General features: G+C 34.1%; 1 protein-coding gene across 2 annotated transcripts in view; it reads right to left on the reverse strand.

The window, feature by feature from the left end:
* SPATA5 (spermatogenesis associated 5) overlaps positions 1–19,941 on the reverse strand; it is a 345,032-nt gene that overhangs the window by 173,634 nt on the left and 151,457 nt on the right. The gene's annotated exons all lie outside the window — the stretch shown is intronic.

Here is a 19,941-nt window from a genome sequence, read left to right on the forward strand (position 1 = left end):
AGCTCCTAAGAAGCTGGATTCCTGACAATGGATGAGGACCTTACCATTCCAGATTCCTTGAGATCTCAGAAACCTTTATGCAGAAAAATATAGAGGAAGGGGCATAGATATCACATGCATTAACCATCACACTGTGAGAGGAAAAGGAGATATCACCAGGTTCCCCAAAGGAATACTTAGAGTTAACAAGCAATTCATTTATAGTGATGACCAATGACAAATTGCCAATACAGTCTGTATAATGGGAGAAAAAATTTCAACATTAGAATTGAAAAGGAAAAATAAAACAATCGAAGACGTAACAACTTAAAATTTTAAGTGCTAAAGTCAGGTATTTATCCATGACATGTTAATATTTTTTTTTTTTTTCCTGGCAAAATTGTAATGATAGCTATTGTTTCTCAAGGGCTCACTTTGTAACAGGCTCAAAGCTAAATGGTTCATATGAGTTACCCCATACAATTCACCAACATTTCTGAAAAAGAGGTAGCATCCCTCTAGCATGTGCCTCATATCACACAGTAAAGGCCAAAATAGAATTCAAATCCAGCTTCAAATTATTTAAGACCCATTTATAACTATAGATTATTTTAAGGGGAAAACAAAGAAAAAGCTATTCTATCCTGTATTATCTAAGAAGTACTTTTCGTAACTGCTCTTGGTTTTTCAGAGATTAATAGTGAGAGGGCATCTAAAAGAACTACCATTCTCCAGGACTTCCCTGGTGGCACAGTGGTTAAGAATCTGCTTGCCAATGCAGGGAACATGGGTTTGATCCCTGGTCTGGGAGGATCCCACATGCCATGGAACAACTAAGCCCATGCACCGCAACTACTGAGCCTGCACTCTACAGCCCGTGAGCCGCAACTACTGAAGCCTGCGTACCCAGAGCCCGTGCTCCTCAACAAGAGAAGCCACTGCAATGAGAAGCCTGCTCACTGCAACGAAGAGTAGCCCCCGCTCACCGCAACTAGAGAAAGCCTGCACGCAGCAACGGAGACCCAATGCAGCCAAAAAAAAAAAAAAGAACTACCATTCTCCTGTATCAATGCCCACAAGAATGGAGTGAAGTTTATGGCAGACTACCAAAGTTAATATATCTATACAATACGTTGTTTTAGATTGATATGAAATCAACATATGTATAGATTCCCTAGAAAATTCATAATTTAATGATGAAATAAATTACATATATAATTTAAAAAATGACAATATATCTGCTTTGTCTAAATGCTAACATCTATCTGCTGCTATCTGAATTGAATATATTTATTTACATGACAAACGTTAATCAGGACTTGAGAGTGCCAAAAAACATCCTGAGACTAGGCCATGGATAAAACATGATGACTGCCCTTGTAACTATCAAGGATGCATGCATATATTCTTTCACTCTTATATTCCACAAATGAGTAACTCTGTGTAACAGGTACTTTCTGTGTACTACTCAGTGCTAACTAGTATCTAAAAGCAATTAAACTTTATAGTAATATAGATACTTAATGCAAAACACCCAACCTCTCTTGCTGAATTCTGCACAAACATACAACCTATATTCACTATCCACTCTCCCAAATATTTACAACATTAAAGAAAGGAGAAGAATATCAAGAAGTTTTGGATGATGAGATGAGCCAGAAAGCCTATCTATTCAAATAGTCAACCTAGAGTTCAAAGGGCAACACTGCCAAGAAATGATCTTCAAGTACATTTCCCCCCTTTCGAGGAGGGACCATGTTTGCTTCAAAGAAAGCAGCAAGTTATTAGACTGTGCTATTAAGTTCCTAATATGCAACTTTCACATATGATCGGAAAAGTGGGATTCGCATGTTAAACAGAGGACCTGTATTGTTCATTCTTATTCCTATCTCTAGCTTCAGACTGGATTTATATGACCTGGGCCAAATTTTGATGTTTGTTTTCTTTTTCTTTTTGATACATATTTGCAATCATCTTTAAAAAGAAGAAAAAATATAGAAGGCAAAAATACGTGGAACGTTCATAGGACCAAAGGTAATTTTCAATGATTAGTCTCAAAATTCAAATCCCAAATTTGTAAATATTCACATGTATGCTAAGTGATTGAATAATAAAATCGTTTTATACTTTTGCCAATTCAATTCAAAATTGAAGAGGTCAGAAATTATCTTTTCCAACTTCCTAATCAACTTCAATCAAAATTGAAAAGAGGTCAAAAATGATCTTTTCCAACTTCCAATCAACATAGCAGACATTTAGCATAATCAGCCCCTTTTTAAAACACCTGCAATAACAGGATGATAATAGTAAGTGAACAATTCTAGTTCATTGGGAAATTGTTCTATTTGTTTTGCCAGACCTTTTAATTCTGTCCTTTCTATAGGATAAACTTTTAAATATCTGAAGGCAATAACTGCCTTGTATTTTTCTATTTTCCAAGGTAAAATCATGTTCTGATCCATACCTGTTATGTCTAAAATTATTCACAAACCATGAGATCCCAAAACTGTGTATTATGTTCTAGATGTGATCTGACCAGGACAGAGTACCACAAAAGTATTAGTTCATGTGGTCTGGATACTATAATTAATGAAGCCTAAAATGACATGAGCATTTTTTAGTAGGTTTATGACAATGCTGACTTATATTACATGTGAGCTCAAATTTCCATTTGCCACCAAACAAATAAAATCTTGGTCATCCTATATGTGTCTACTTTGATGATCTTAAATGTAAAAATTTACAGTTGTTTTCAGTAAACGTCATTTAGGGGAAGAATGTTGTATGTAATGTTACGATTATTCTTTATATTGCGATAAACATCAAGACTTATTAAAAAAAGAAATATATACAGAGCAATGTGATAATCAGCAATCCACTTTAAAAATCAGAAAGTATCCAAAGGGTTAATTTTAAATAGATTTAAATAAGAACCAAATTTAATTCAGCATTTTTCAATTTAGAGATTTATAATGTCTCTGGCATCACAAGAAAGGATGGCTTAAAAAAACCAAAACAAAACGAAACTCATCCTCTGAGGAAGTTGTTATGACACAGAACAGGTGTGGAGCTCTGACTCAATAAATAAGCCTAAACCATCATCCTAGATCAATCATTTACAAGACTATTTTAATTATTTTCTATTGTGATGTTAGATTGTAAGTAAAAGAGGAAAGCCAGATTTCAAGTACAAAATCCATTAAACCATGTACATCTAACACTCCCACTGAAACTGAAGGCAGATTCTATTTTAAAACTAATAAAAATATGAGTGGCTGACAAAAGACGGATTTCCTCACTTAATCATCCTCCTGTATTAACAGCTTAATTTCCTAACTGTCACTTACTCAATCAAATGCTGGATGTTCTGTAAACAAGTTTGTTTGCTTTGTATCACAGAGACTGAAGGGAAGAAAGGAAATACAGTACAATATTTCTTTTCCTGAAACAGTTACCAAAATGTTAGCCTTCATGAGCTATGATATGCCAAAGAAAAGGGTAAATTCCTTGATTTAGCAATGACCTGTCAGTTGATTATTTGCCCATTCCTGAGGGCTCTCTGAACACCTGAACAACCCACCTGTGATTTACCACAGTATTCTGGAGAGTACTCAACACAGAGCTGACAGAATGGGGCTATTATTTTGACGTGCAAATCTTGATGGCAATGAACAGGACAAATTATCTTGTTTTACACTTTGTGTGTCTTGAAAAGAAGGGAGAATGTGACTTCTCCAACTTTAGCCCTATCCCCACGGGATATCTATTTATCTCTTTGTGGGCATGGTATTTTAAACTGTTTGTTTTATTCTGGAAACCTATCTCTCTGCTATGGCTGAAAAGCAATGGATCTCAATTTGAAAATGAGAAAAAGTTCATACTAAATATTGATAATAAGCTTAAAAATTTAATAGAATGTATAAACTAAATGATTTAGAAAACTAGTAACCATTCACAAAGTTGTTCCCAAGTTGCTATTTATGTTCTACAAGTAGTGCAATAATGTGTCAACTTTTACAGAACATAAAATACAACATACATTTTTACTTAAATGAAAGATAAAAGTTCACTTCATATGACTAGTCATTCCTTCATAACAGTTTTAAATAAAGTACATTAATCCAGGTGTTGCTTTATCAGTCTGATACTTTGAAATTCATTGAGTATCTTAGTTCTCTAATATGGAGATTAAGTTACCACTGAAGCATATTCTTTATTACTATATTTGTAAAACTAGAATTTATACTTTTACTTCTAGCTTTTCTGAATCAAAATTCTGTTGAATGCATCAGATTTTAACCTTCAAATACCAGAGTTCATTTTCTCAAATCTTTAAAACTCATCTGATTTCAGAAGAACGAAAAAAGACTATTGTGTCCAAGGCTAAAAAACAAGAGTCTGCTTAAAAGAAGTCTGATCAGAACAATTTCACTGCTGGTTTTAATGAATCTTTTTGAATGACTCTTAGTACTAATTCTTTTTTTTTTTTTTTTTTTTTTTTTTAAATTTATTTATTTATTTATTTTTGGCTGTGTTGGGTCTTCGTTTCTATGCGAGGGCTTTCGCTAGTTGCGGCGAGCAGGGCCCACTCTTCATCGCGGTGCGCGGGCCTCTCACTGTCGCGGCCTCTCGTTGTGGAGCGCAGGCTCCAGACGCGCAGGCTCAGTAGTTGTGGCTCACGGGCCCAGTTGCCCCGCGGCATGTGGGATCTTCCCGGACCAGGGCTCGAACCCGTGTCCCCTGCATTGGCAGGTGGATTCTTAACCACTGCGCCACCAGGGAAGCCCAGTACTAATTCTTTAGGAACAAGACACTGATTACTAAAGAAGAAAGAAAAAGAAAGCAGCCAAACTCAAAGCATTTTTTGATCTTTCAGCTCTATTTTCCTGGAAATAATCTGTGTTTCACAGACATCATGTTTTTGGTTGTCTTAATATCTGAAAAATCTGTTTCTTTTTCCATTTCAGAAGACTATACTATAATCAAAGATGAAAAAGATAACTATTAAAAATTCCATAATTATACCTGTTAACACCTCACAGGTAATAGGAACCTTTTAGGTGGATAATGTGAAGAGTACTTCCACTTTAATGGTAAGGTTTGAGTTTGATAAAAATTAGACTTCTTTGATCTACATATGTAAATATTTTCCCCCTGAATTTGAATCTATTCAACTCTAGCATCCTAGAAACAAATGTAAATTTTACTTTTGTTATTATCATTCATTAATAGTCTAAAGTATGGTTCCCAGTCTGTGGGTTGCAGACTTCTGTGCTTGAAGGCCCTACATTAATACCAAGCATTATCTAAAACATGAATAAATAATATGACACGCACATATATATGCTATTGTTTTCTCAAATATATATTGTGTTGCGATTACAAAAACAGAAAATCATTTAAAGGTGTTACACAGTTCTCAGTAATATTTTTTTCCAGAAAATATTTTTTCAATTACATTGAGAAAATTTAATTGCAATTATGTGGGAATCCACAAAATGTTTTGATGCCAAAAACTAGTTCCATTACTCAAAAAAGTTAAGATAGCTGGAATAAATTTTTAACGAGCTATTTTAAGAAGTACTTGTGAAGATGGAAAAAAAGTCACATTTTAAAAACTAACTTAGGGGCTTCCCTGGTGGCTCAGTGGTTAAGAATCCACCTGCCAATGTAGGGGACACGGGTTTGAGCCCTGGTCCAGGAAGATCCCACATGCCGTGGAGCAATTAAGCCCGTGTGCCACAACTACTGAGCCTGTGTGCCACAACTACTGAAGTCCGCACGCCTGGAGTGTGTGCTCCGCAACAAGAGAAACCACTGCAACAAGAAGCGTGTGCACCACAATGAAGAGTAGCCCCCGCTCATTCCAACTAGAGAAAACCCACATGCAGCAATGAAGACCCAACGCAGCCAAAAATAAAATAAATAAATTTATAAAAACAAAACTAAATTAGAACCCCCAAAGATATGATAATAAGTAGACTTAAAAACCACATGCTTAAAAGAGTAAGAGATTTGTCATAAGCACAACTATTGTCTGAAGTAAAATACAGTCAAATGTGCCTACCCTGAAGCAAGTGTGCCAGAGTAAAAATCCCAGCTCTGCCACTTATTAGCTGTGTGACCTTAGTCAATTAAATCTCTTTGCATCTCAGTTTTCTCATCGATATCGATAATCTCATATTGAATTAAAAAAATAATTCCAAGAAAAGAGGCATGAATAAAGTTATTTTCCACATACTTGTAACACTACAAGGCTGAAAGTAGTACAGAACAAAACAAATGATTAAAGGTAGTACAGAAAAGATTAAGTGAAGAAGAAGAGGCTAAAGAGCAACTAACTTAAGGATGCCTTCTGAGGCACACACCTAGCTGTCACTGAATACCCATCTTGACCTAGATGGTTGTAAGGTTTCTACACTTCATTTTAACTTACAGTATATTAACTCTAAGTACAGTCTGAAAAGTGAAGTGTGAATATTGCAATCACTAGGACAACTAATTTTAAAAAGCATACAAAGAAATACAATAATAAAGGCAAAATATGAAGTAAAATGGAGTACTGAAAAATATTCCAATAATTCAAAAGGTGGCAGAAAGAAGAAAATAGAGGAATGAAAAAATAAAAAACAGAAAAGCAACTAAATCACAGAACTAAACCCAAACATACTGACAATTATACTAAGTGTAAATGGTATAAACACACCAATTTAAAAACCGGAGACCTAACTAAATGTTACCTATATGAAACTGAAATGAAAGTAAGAAATAGATATGTTAAAAGTAAAAGAATGGAAAAAGATGTCCCAACAACAGCAAACTACATTCTTTTAAAAATCACATGGAACATTCAATAAGATAGGATGGCATCCTGGATCACGAAACAAATCTATCAAATTTAAAAGAACTGAAATCATACAAAGCATGTCTCTGACCATAACAATTAACTAGTAGTTAAAAACAATAAGATATCTGTAAAATTCCCAAATATTTGGAAATTAAGCAACATACTTCTAAGTAATCTATAATAAAATAGGAAGTCTTAGGGGAGAAATTAGAAAATTTTGAGCTGAATGCAAATAAAAATAAAACATATCAAAAAAAATTGTGAAATGCAGGCAAAGCAGTACTTTGAAGGGAATCTATAGTACCTGAAGAAAGGTTTTAAATCAATAACCTAAATTTCCACCATATGAAACAAGAATAAGAAGAGCAAAAAATACCCAAAGAAAGAAGAAAGAAGGACAGAAAGAGGAAGGAAGGGAGGGAGGGAGGGAGGAACGGAGGGAGGACAAGAACAGAGATCTGTTAAATTGAAAACCAAAAAGCAATAGAGAAAAATCAATGAAACCACAACCTGGGTCTTTGAAAAGATCAAAAAAATTGATAAACTGTTACTAAAATGGAAAAGTGAAAAGAGAAAGAAGACACAAATTGCCAACATAAGAAAGGAAAGAAGAAATCTTACTCAGACCGTTACAGACACTAAAGGATAAGAAAAAACAGTGAACTCTAAAGGTATACATTTGACAACCTAGATGAAATGAACAAAATTCCCTGAAAGACACAAACTTACAAAACTTTTCCAGGAAGATAGGTAACCAAAATTGTCTATTATCTATTAAAGGTACTGAATTCCTAGTAAAACAAAAACAAACTGCAACAAAGAAAACTCCAGACTCAGATGGTATTAGTGGAGAATTCTACCAAATATATAAGGAAGAAATATTTATTCTAAATAATCTCTTCCAGTAACTAGAAGAAAGGAAATACTTCCCATCTCATTTTATTAAGAGAGTATTATTCTGATACTAAACCAAAGAAAATGTAAAACAATTATACACAAATATCCATCATGAACACTGACAGAAAAATCCTTAACAAAATATTAGCATACTGAATGCAGTAATATATAAAAAGAGTAATACAACATGACTTACTGGGTTTATCCTGGGAATGCAAGACTGGTTTAACATTTCAAAGTCAATGTAATCCAAGATTTTAGCAGTCTCAAAAAAAAAAATCCCATGATCATATTGATAGGTGTAGGAAAAGTATGTGACAAAGTTCAAAATCCATTCATGGTTAAAAACTCTGATCAAACTAGGAATAGAAAGGAACTTTCTCAACTTGTTAAAAGCCATCTACAAAACTGTCTAAGCTACCATCATATTTAATGGTAAAACACTAAACACTTTCTCATTAAGATAAGGAACAAAACATGGATGTCCACTGTCACCACTTCCATTCAACATGGTACTGGAAATCCTTGTAGGAAGTCAGAAAAACAAGCATACAGGTTGGAAAGGAAGAAGTAAAACTATATTCATTCACAGACAACATGATTAAGTACATACATCCCAAGAAATCTACAAAGTACCAAGAGGTACAAAGAACCAATAGTGAGTATAGCAAAGGTGGCAACATACAAAAATCAACCATATTTCTAGATACTAACAATAAACAACTAGAAACCAAAATTAAACAATACCACATATAATACACCTCAAAGAAAAAGAATTACTTAAGTATAAACTTAACAAAATATGTGCAAGTTCTCTGTGCTGCAAACTACAACACACTGAAATAAAAGAACATCTAAATAAATGGATAGACAATGTTTACGACTGGAGATTCAATGTTGTTACGTTGTAAATTCTCCCCAAGTTGTTCTATAGATTTTAAATAATCCCACACAAAACTCCAAAAGGATTTTTCAAAGATAATGACAACCTGAGATGATACTTTATATGGAAAGGCCAAGGAAGCAGAATAGCTAAAACAGCTTTTGAAAATGAAGAACAAAGTTAAACACACTGATTTTAGATCCTACTATAAAGCTGTGATCATCAAGACTGTGTGGTCTACTGAAAGGATAGACAGAAATGACCCACACAAATATGGTCAACTGATTTTTGACAAAGGTGTACAGGCGATCCAATGGAGAAAGGGTAGTCTTTTTGACTACCTAAATGGTGCTAGCACCCTAAATGGTGCTAGAACAATTTTGCATGCACATGTAAAAATGGACCTCTACATATAACTCTCACTAGATATGAAACGTCAAAAATGAATTATGGATCTAACTGTGAAATGTAAAACTGTAAAACTTTCACAAAAGCGGAGTCTCTTCAACAAATCATGTTGGGAAAACTAGATATCACATGCAAAAGAATGAAGCCTTACCTTATATCATGTATAAAAATTAACTCAAAATGGATCAAACACCTAAACGTAGGCCAAAACTATAAAACTCTTTGAAGAAACCAAAAGGGAAAAGTTTCATGACATTGGATTTCCTGGAATGACACCAAGAACACAGGCAACAAAGTAAAAATAGACAAATTGGACTACATCAAAATTAAGTTTCTGTGACTCAAAGAACAAAATCAACAGAGTAAAAAGGCAACCTACAGAAAGGCAGAAAATATTTGCAAATAATATATCTGATAAGGGGAAAATATCCAGAATACATAAAGAAATCCTACAACTCAACAACAACAAAAATCACATTAAAAAAATGGGTAAAGGACTTAGATATTTCTCCAGAGATGCCATACAAAAGGCCAAGAAAAGATGCTCAACATCACTGATCATTAGGAAAATGCAGGTCAAAACCACAAAGATGTATCACCTCACACATACTATTAAAAAACAACAACAACAACAAAATAAAACCCGGAAATAACAAGTGTTAGCAAGGATGTGGAGAAATTGGAACCCTTGTACACTGCTGACAAAGTGTGGGTGTTCCTCAAAAAATTAAAAATAGAATTACCATATGATCCAGCAATTCTACTTCTGGATATATATCCAAAATAACTGAATGCATGATCTCAAAGAAATATCTGTATATTCACGTTCAAAGCACCATTATTCACAATAACCAAGAGGTGGAAACCCATGCAGCCACAAATGGATAAATAGATAAGCAAAATGTAGTGTGTGTATGTATGTATGTATGTGTGTGTTTGAGTGTGTGTGTGTGTGTATATAGGCTATAGAATATAGCCTATATAAAAGGCTAATAGAATATTAGCCTTTTAAAAAGAAAAGAAATTCTAATACATGCTACAACATGGATGAACCTTGAAGATTATATGTTAAATGAAATACTCCAGTCACAAAAAGACACATACTTCAACTTATCTGAAGTATGTAGAGTAGTCAAATTCATAGAAACAGAAAGTAGAATGGTGGTTGCCAGGGCTGGGTGGAGGATGTGATGGAGAGCTGTTTTACGGGATAGAGTTTCACTTTTGCAAGATGAAAAAGTTCTGGACATTGGTTGCACAACAATAAATATACATAACACTACTGAATTGTATACTCAGAAATGGCTAAGACAGTAAATTTTATGTTGCATGTTTTTTTACCAAAAAAAAATTTTTTTTAATTATTTATGACCCTGGGTTAAGCAAAGAGTTGATCAAAAAAACCCTGAAAAACAAAATAAGGACATTGAACTTCTTCAAGACTAAAAACTTTTGCTCTGTGAAATACAGTTAAGAGAAAGAAAAGATAACCCACAGACTAGAAGATATTTGCAATATACCTAACAAAGGATTTTTAATCAGAATATAAAGAATGTAAGTAAGAGAACCACCCAATTAAAAAAGTATAAATAGGTCAAAAGAATTTAAAACACTTCTCCAAAGTAAATATTCTAATGACAAATGAGAGCAAAAAAAGATGTTCAATATTAGTCATTAGAGAAACACAAATTAAAACCACAATAACTTAACACTACATATCTATTAGAATGGTTAAATTTTTTTTTTTAACTGACAATACCAAGTGCTAGCAATGCTGGCAGGAATGCAACAAAGTTCCAACAATCTGAAGATGAATATGGCAGTTTCTTATGAAGTTAAGTATACAGTTAGTTACCCTATGACACGGTAGTCCCACCCTAGTAATTATCCTAGAGATATGAAAGCTTACATTCACACAAAAACCTGTCCACCCACGTTTACAGTAGCATTATTCATAGCAAACATTGAAAACAATCTAAAATGTCCTTCAACAAGTGTATGGGTAAACAAACTGAAGTGCTTCTATACAGTGGAATACTACCCAGCAAAAGGAACAAACTGACACATACAACACAGATAAATTTCAAAAACTTAAGTAAAAGCCATGTTTAAAAGGTTACATACTATATAATTCTATTTATATGACATATGAAAAAAGGCAACTGTAGGGGCAGAGCAGTAGTTGCCAGGGGTTAGTGGTGGAAAGAGGGTTTGACTACAAAGGTACAGCCTGAAGAAATTTTCTGGAGTGAATAATTGTTTTGTATTGTGATTGTAGTAGTAGCTATACAATTTTGCACATTTGTCAAAACTCACATATCTCTACACTGAGCTAGAGTTACTAGCTCTGTAATCTTGGTCAAGTTTCTTAACCTGTCTGTATCTCAGTTTCTCACCTATAGCATCGGGTATGGCAATCGTATTGACCTCATAAAGTTAAGAAGATTTAATGATTAAAATACTTAAAGCAAAACTTAGATTCAGGATATGTTGAATTTGAAATGCCTTTGAGATATCTAAGTAGGCAATTCACTGAAGAGGTCAGAGGAAATATCTGAGCTGAATCAGGGACAATGATGTTGATTCCGGAAGCAGTGGGTGTGGATGAGAGTGCCCACGGACACAGAAGAAGAGGGGTCCTAGCACCCAGTCTTCATGAACTGCAACATTTTATGTCTAGAGAGAGGAGAATAAATATGCAAAGGATTCAAGAGGGGACAGAAATAGACGTAAAACCAGGAGATTATTACGTCATATAAAACAAAGTAAGAGAATGTTTCAAGAGGAAGGAGTGGATAAAGACAGTGAATAAAGCTAACAGATGATAACTGAGACTTTTAGATTTTCTCTTTTTCGTTTAGTAACAAAACCCCTCAATTCAAGCTGTGCAACCAGCTACTCAAAATAGAGAATGTATTTATTTTGCAGCCTCTCTTGTAGCTGAACATGGTCATGTAGCTAAGATTAGCCAATGGGATGTAAATGATACATGCAATTTACAGGTTATGTCCTTAAAGCAAGGGACTGAGCTATTATCTCACCTCCTCATTCTTTTTTTTTTTTAACATCTTTATTGGAGTATAATTGCTTTACAATTGTGTGTTAGTTTCTGCTTTATAACAAAGTGAATCAGCTATACATATACATATATCCCCGTATGTCCTCCCTCTTGCATCTCCCTCCCACCTTCTCTATCCACCCCTCTAGGTGGTCACAAAGCACCGAGCTGATCTCCCTGTGCTATGTGGCTGCTTCCCACTAGCTATCTATTTTACGTTTGGTAGTGTATATATGTCCATGCCACTCTCTTACTTCGTCCCAGCTTACCCTTTCCCCTCCCCGTGTCCTCAAGTCCTTTCTCTATACCTGCGTCTTTATTCCTGTCCTGCAACTAGGTTCTTCAGAACCATTTTTTTAGATTCCATATATATGTGTTAGCATACAGCATTTGTTTTTCTCTTTCTGACTTACTTTACTCTGTATGACAGTCTCTAGGTCCATCCACCTCACTACAAATAACTCAATTTCTTTTCTTTTTATGGCTGAGTAATATTCCATTGTATATATGTGCCACATCTTCTTTATCCATTCATCTGTCGATGGACACTTAGGTTGCTTCCATGTCCTGGCTATTGTAAACAGAGCTGCAATGGACATTGTGGTACATGACTCTTTTTGAATTATGGTTTTCTCAGGGTATATTCCCGGGAGTGGGATTGCTGGGTCATACTCACTTCCTCATTCTTGCTCACCTGAATGAGAACCCAAGTGACACGAGTGATGTTTCTTACCATGTGGCCTAAGGGATGGTACAGCAGCAAGACAGAAGGAACCTGAGTTTCTAACACCATGGAACCACCATATCAGTTAGTGGCTCCATTGTGTTAAATTACTCCCTTTAAAAGACTCTTAACTGAAGATGCAGTAGCCTTGGTATTTCAGAATTCATCACAGCAGATTTACGAGAAGGGACATATACAAAGAATGATGTCAACATATATATATTTTTAAATTTTTATTTATTTATGACTGTGTTGGGTCTTCGTTGCTGCGCACGGGCTTTTTCTAGTGGCAGTGAGCGGGGGCTACTCTTCGTTGGGGTGCGCGGGCCTCTCATTGCAGTGGCTTCTTTTGTTGCGGAGCACAGGCTCTAGGCGCGCAGGCTTCAGTAGTTGTGGCTCGCGGGCTCCAGAGCGCAGGCTCAGTAGTTGTGGCGCATGGGCTTAGTTGCTCCGTGGCATGTGGGATCTTCCCGGACCAGGGCTCAAACCCGTGTCCCCTGCACTGGCAGGCGGATTCTTAACCACTGCGCCACCAGGGAAGCCCCGATGTCAACATATTTTAAAGGAAATACTTAAAAGGCACAACATACGACATATACATTAATAATACAAGAATTATCTGATCACAAAAAGCACATGATACCTTCCTACAGTTTGAAACTGACTGATAAGCACTTTAAACTTTGCATATATTTGGAAATTCTCACAAGTGATTCTTCATTTTGTTGGCTTTTAGAGGGAGTGAGGGGCTGAAGTAGAGAATCAATGTAAGTAATTAGGTTACTTCCCATGTTAATAATGGGAATAATGAGAAAGAAGAAAAAGAACTACTGATCTAGAAATTAGACACAGATTTAGTCTGTGCTGTTTGTTTTGGCTATTATTTAAAGCTTTAACTATGAGTATTTTTTTTCAGTCATGGAAAAGGAACTTCAGTACAATTTTAATTGAATTCTTAGCTATCACAATTAAGTATAAAAAAATACATTCATTAGATTATTCAAGACTAAAGGTATACAACTGATTTCTATATATCTTAATGACTCACATTAAATAATAGAATAACATAAAAACTCCAAATCTAACTTTAAAAAAATATAATCTGTATTTTAAAAACAATCTCCAAATTATTTCTTTACTAGAAATTTGGAAAGGAGCAGGAAACTCTGCATCTTTTATGCCTGCAGAGAATTATCAAAAGCCTGCTTCAAGTATCAAAAAAATGTTAGAAGCTAAGAGGAAAAAAAGTAATAATTATTTACTAAAGCTTTTTTTATGTTTACCCTCTGATGCTTCTACCAACAATTTCCAGCAAACTACCAGGAAGATGCTTGTTTCTTAGACACAATGGATTTTTTTTTCTGACTAAATGCATTTCTTAACTAAAAGCATACAAAGTTAATAAACGGAAGGAAAAACAAATACAGTGTTGTCATTTCTAAATTATATTCTTAAAAGGTTTAGGGGTATCATTTGTGGAACACAAAGAGATTTCCTTCTCTAACAGCATTCCAGGACATCACTCTTTCCTGCCTACCAGCAGACAAGATTATACTTGTCTGGAATGTCAGTGAAGTATTTATACAAAGGCAGTTTTTCAGAATCTTCTTATTGTGAACACAAAACAGGAAATACAGTAATACCATTGGTATAAGGTAAACACTATTTAGTATAAACTGTGTTTCTCCCTTAATAAGTACTAGGTTAACCTCCAAGAGAAGGAGACGAAAATGAGCACATCTCTAAACATAAACCACTAGTTGTTTGCAGTCGGCCAGACCAAAGGTTCAGGGAAAAAAACTCAAACTAAGAATTTGCCACACTGTGTTTTAGTAAGTGTTACGCTACAGTCTCTAATAAAAACTCATTTTTCCCAAGTTCACAGGAGAAAATAAAAGTATTCTATAAAAGTTAACATATTATTGAATGAAAACCTAATAATAAATTAATTTAATTGAAATACTGATTTGGAGGCAGAAAAGACAAATTTCTATGTAAAGGGGCCACCAATCAAAAACACCAAATAAACCATTTCACATTCTAAAAAATATTTTTCCATTTTTTTTTACTAAAAAAACCCCCCAAAACAAAGGAAGAATATTTACCTTCCATAAGTAAAAAAAAAAAAATTAATTCTACAAACCTACTACTGAAGAGTTTTAAACTTTATTTACAAATAGATTATAAAGTACAGCTGGTATCCCAAGTAATAATAGAATAAGTCTCACAGAGATAAATTTTAATTTTCCGTATGATAGCAAAATGAACTTTGGTTTGACTGCCCCCTGCTGATGTGAAATTTTCAGAACTACAAAAGTTGATTTGATAAAATTTTAATTTTTTAAACTGTTTTTACTCAGAAATTGGTTTCAATTTCTTATTGAAAACTAAGGAGACTTAAATATTTAAATAACCTCTGTGTCTTATTTTCACTCAATGGGAAAATATTTGTGGAATATCTATGACCTGACACATCAAAAATATGGTTTCATCTCTCTGACCCCAAAATACTTACAAGTTATTAGAGGGACAGGAAAAATCTGGAAAATAATAAACTATCAGAGAAAATCAAGAACTAAACTAAATGATACTGAAGAGAAGTAAGCTAGAGAAAGAGGGATTGGTAGGGCCAAATTAGTTTAAAAAACTTAATGAAAAAGTTAAGACTGAGACAACTGAGAAAAAGTAATGAGGACATATAAAAGAGACAAAATAAGAAAAAGCCTGGAGCAAATAATGAACATAGAGTGCACAGAACACAGGACACCAGGAGATTTAATTTCCAGAATAAATGGACAAATGTTTCGTGAGAAAAGAAAATAGTGAGAGGTTGGGGCCCAACTTTTGAAACTAAAAAAACCAGAATAAAGAGCTGGACTTGAGGCAAACAAGGAGCCACTGAAGGTTCCTCAGCAGTATGTTAACCTGGTAAAGCAGTATAATAAATGGGTAAAGCAGCATAATAACTTGGTTAAAGACAATCCTTTAGGAAGAGTTCCGTGAAATAGAACAAAGAGGAAACGGAGGAAGAAGAGCCTGCAGGCAGAGAAACTGGTGAAGAGACAACTATAATGAGCCAAGGAAAGAAGTCAACCAGAACGGAACAATGGGAATGGAAAAGAAAAATGGAATTGAGATACATTTTGAGTTAAAAACAAAACTGGGTGCCTGATTGGATTTAGATTTTTGTCTAATTCTTATGCCATATTAAGTGATTGCTCAATTCAACTGAAATAAAAGAGGAGTAGTGGACAAAGAGTTAACAGAAGGGAAAACTGTAGTGTCACTGAAGTTAATGGGATACAGAGTTTCAAGAAGATGTGAGTAGTCAGCGGGATCAAATTTGTGGAATTCAAAACAAATAAGAACCCTTAAGAAGCCACTAAATTTTGTTTGGCAGCCAATGGTGACCCTCACATACAAAGTAGAGGAATTCACTTTAGGGAGGACACGTCCATCTTAACGTAGAGGAGAGGAGGAACATGTAAATAACAGGGCAGAGCTACGTTTATAGTTAAAGATGGGATGCGTGAGGAATTTAATGGCAAATGGTCTCGATTATCTCTATAAATCAGTTTCGAAGTTCACTTCTCAAAAAAAGAATGATAGATTAATATTCAGAAAAAAACTTGGAAAATATTTGATGTCACTTTTCTACATCAGAGTCCAGTTTCTACTGGAGATATCCAGTCCCAAGGGATGGCTTCATCTAGCCAAGACTTCTCATTTTTCTATACCTGTCTAGAAAAATCTGTGTGCTATTTTGTAAAAAAGTTCAAAGCTGACCCACTGATGACACTGCTTCCGACACATACAAATATAGTTTTTCCAAACATGGTTTATGTGAAGACATCTGGAATGGAGCATGCAACTCAATAATAGACCTTATTCACATGCTATAGGTAAAAGTGGTAATGGTAAGAACTTATGGAAAAATAATGTGTCTTCTAAGATAAAAGTGCAGTTTTTAGAATCACCAAAACAAACAAACATGGGAAATCATAATTTCTGAATTTTATGTTACATTTTCTTTGTAAAGAAATTTCTCTTAAAAGAAGTATAATACCAAAGTTAGATTTCAGTTAAGTAATTTGCTTACAGAGCAAATTGTGTGTAATGTTTCTGATCCAAGTTCACTACCTTGTGTCATTGTAATGTCACTTGTAAAAAAATGACCAGTGTAATGATAAAGTTTCCTCTTAAAACTCAAAATATGATGCAATAAACCTCAGGATATGCAGAGGTCCAATAACATATTATTTTATTGAAGAGGTCACCAATTGGTTTGAGGCAAGGTCTTATTCTTCATGACTAAATATTCTGAATATTACAATAAAATTGCTATGAGATGTTAACACTTATTGATACTTCCTAGAAAAGATTAAAAATCAGCAAGAATTCCTAAGTATTTGTACAATGAATAAAAGTGCTACACTGATTACATGTCTATATAATAGACCAAAGTAAGTTCTCTCTAAAGTTAAATAGGCAGAGATCTGATAATAACTTTTTCCTTTTAAATTGAAAAAGATTACATAAGTTATTAAATAAAATTTTAGAAAAAGAAAAAAGAATTAACCATTTTTTCTTCTTTGAATATTATCCTCTAGTCCTTATATACATGAATACATTTTATAGCAATAGTTATTTTAGATATTTCAAACAACTTTTGCAATTAAAAATGTCAGTTTTCCATTTTCAAACTCAAGTAAAGGGATTTTTCCAAGGCAATTGCCTCCTGAAAAAGAAATAAAAGTTCCTCTGACAAGAGACTTAACTGCAAAAAAATAAAATAAAAAAATAAAGAGGTCAATTTTCAGAAAGTAAAATATATATGATAAAACAATAGGAATGACTATTTTAAATCTGAGGCATGCAAAGCAGATTTTGACATTGCATGTAGGACACATCTGGGTGAAGAGCAGAGGTGTATTTCAAAACACTACCCACAATGAATATGTTGTCTAACAAGTGTGTAATTGATAAAATATAACATGGCCAAAATAACAGCTTTATACTATATTCATTAAAGTAGATGAATATAAATACAAGGAGATAGCCCTATGTATAGAAAGAACAGTTTACCAATACAATATCAAAAATCTTTCTTTCTGGTATTTTTCTTCATTAGCTATTATTGCATTAAACATCAAAAGTAGCAGTATTATGTTAAGAGGAGGATACTTAAATCAAATATATGTATCCCAGAGCAAATCTACCTCATTCCTATCAGCATATCCTGAGGAACTATTTACCTGATTATCTAAATATTACCCTAGACACTAAAACAAGTAAGTTTTGAATATACAGACTAGAAAAAGAGGGTGCTGTGCAGACATGAGTGAAGCAACAAAACAACAAAAAACAAGTAGGAAATTGAAAGAGTACATTGGCCCCTGGGTCAGAAATGAAAAATACGGGGTGATGGTATCCCTGAGAGTGACAAAGCCAGTTTAAAGTAAAAAGCTAAATTTGCCCCCTAAAAAGTTTTGTAAACAGTCAGCCTTGAATATACTCATCTTTTAAGAACTTAGAAGGAAAAAGGTTATTATGCTCCAAGGGGATACAAAAAGGGCTGTGGAATTTGACTCAATTAAAATAGTCTATTTAGACAAGGTTACAGAACAAAGTATCTTGAATTTGACAGCAGTAACAATCCTCACTCACCAAGACTTATTTAGTCTTGCCTGAGGGACATGTTTAGGTCCTGTATATGATGACAGCACACATAATAAGAAAAATAATTTATGTATATATAAATTGAAAGGATGGTTAATTATCAGTTTTATTGGTAAATAGTAATGAATAAAATGATATCATCATCACACCGAAGTCCTTTATTCATTATTAACACTTAATTATTATTGTCTTTTTTTGGTTTTTAAGGGTTTCTCTAGAAGTTATGTGGATAAAAGCAAGATAGAAAATGTCAGAAAAGATACAGGCAGAATTTTAAATATGAGCATTATGTTAATGACTCACTGTACAAATTCACATGCAATGAATTGTTTCCTCAGCAGGAGTGATTAATTTGCAGGGATCCATCCAAAGTCCCTTGACAAGTATTTGAAACAATTAAGACAAAACTGAAATGGCTGGTCAGGGTTGATGATAAATTCTGTGAGTTTGGAAGAGATGAAAATCACTGGTCACTACAAGGAAATATCCCATAATTACGGCCTCATTAACACAATACTATCTAAACTGAACCTTTATCTTTGTAATCTGGTCTAAAGCTCTCTAAGCCCCAGCACATCTAGCTCATCAATTCTACAGGAAATATTATGATTTTCAAGAATAAACAAGTTGCAAATGAAAGCCAAATGGGGAGTGAAGACAGACCTACCCTGCATACTACTCTATTGCATCTTAATTTTTTATGACTAAGAAGAGAAAGTGTGGAAAGTGGAAAGCAAAGTACATAGTTTCCTAGACTCTTCAGAAAAGATCAAGGATACTTATTGCTTATCTCATCTCTCTCTGAAAGCCAAGGTTATGATCCTCAGGCTCCTCAAAGACAAGAACAAGAGACAAAAGGAGATGGAGTGAAATGGTAGAACAAATAAACTGTCTAAATGATACAAGAAACTTGCCCACACTCAGAATTACCTTTTCACTTTCAGCACTAGTCAATTGTAACTCTTCATTAATATTTCCTTCTTTCTAAGACACCCTGTCTTGATTTTTCCTTCAATATTTTTATAATTTCTTTAAGCAAAATCCCATATTGTTGAAGAAAGCCTCAAATATTTCTAATTTTAAAATTATAGAGACGTATTTTTCCCAACAAAGAGAAAACCTAGGTTATCAGCACCTAAAAATATCAAACACAAAATTAAAAAACTGTCTTTTTTAAAGGTGAAGGCAATATAAGAGAATTCTCAAGAAACAAAAAGAAAATACAAATTTACAGAGGCAAGCTAATGAAAAATAGCTAACTCTAGAGCAGTATATCTGAGTGTATCTGAGGATTCCTTGTGGTCCAGAAATTAATGAATCCCATATATCTGTGAAAGTTAAAAAAAAAAAAAAAAAAATCAAGGGCCTGGCCTTGGTGGATGGTTGAATCAGAGGGAGCACATAGAGAAGTGACTCCCAAATGGGACATCTTAAATAGGTCAACACTGCCTAACCCAGCTTAAAGA

This window comes from Phocoena sinus, chromosome 5 (genome assembly GCF_008692025.1).
Source record: "Phocoena sinus isolate mPhoSin1 chromosome 5, mPhoSin1.pri, whole genome shotgun sequence".
NCBI classification, from domain to species: Eukaryota; Metazoa; Chordata; class Mammalia; order Artiodactyla; family Phocoenidae; genus Phocoena; species Phocoena sinus.